We start from the raw sequence: 609 nt of genomic DNA on the forward strand, positions 1-609 counted from the left end.
TCCAACAGACCAGGATAGACACGTAGGCAAACCTGCCAGGGAAGGCAAATGCCAGGGGAGGATTGCCAAAGAGCACTTCAGACGATTGACAAGAAGGAATTGAACAGACCCAGACCCCGAGTTAGAACGCCTGTCTTTCAAACTGTGGGAACATGACGATTTCCGGATTGGAATTTTTTTTTTTTTCGGATTGGAATTTTTATTAAAGTATTTCCACTCAGAGATCTGCTGATGTTAGACTACCTTTCCTGTATTAGATTTTTTTAAACAATAAAATGTCTTCATTATTAAAACATGACAAAACATCACTTTAGAAAAGAGATAAGACAGGTTATTGTCTTTGGTATTAAGAGCAAATCCAATCCACTACCATGGAGTAAATTCTGACTCATAATGACCCCATAGAGGATCCCCAAGATCCTCAGCATACTTCCACAAAGAGGCTTGTGGGTTTGAACCACCAACTCTGCAGTTAGCAGCCCAATGCCTAACCCGCAGCCTCATCAGGGTTCGTGAATAATGGGGACTAAAATAAAATGATGCTTCACATAAGGAACCACCTAGTATAAGATCAACATCAATATAGATCTGCATTTACATTTTAAATAT

The sequence above is a fragment of the Echinops telfairi genome, unplaced genomic scaffold, assembly GCF_000313985.2.
Source record: "Echinops telfairi isolate 266 unplaced genomic scaffold, ASM31398v2 ScPeMD7_31;HRSCAF=116, whole genome shotgun sequence".
NCBI lineage: Eukaryota > Metazoa > Chordata > Mammalia > Afrosoricida > Tenrecidae > Echinops > Echinops telfairi.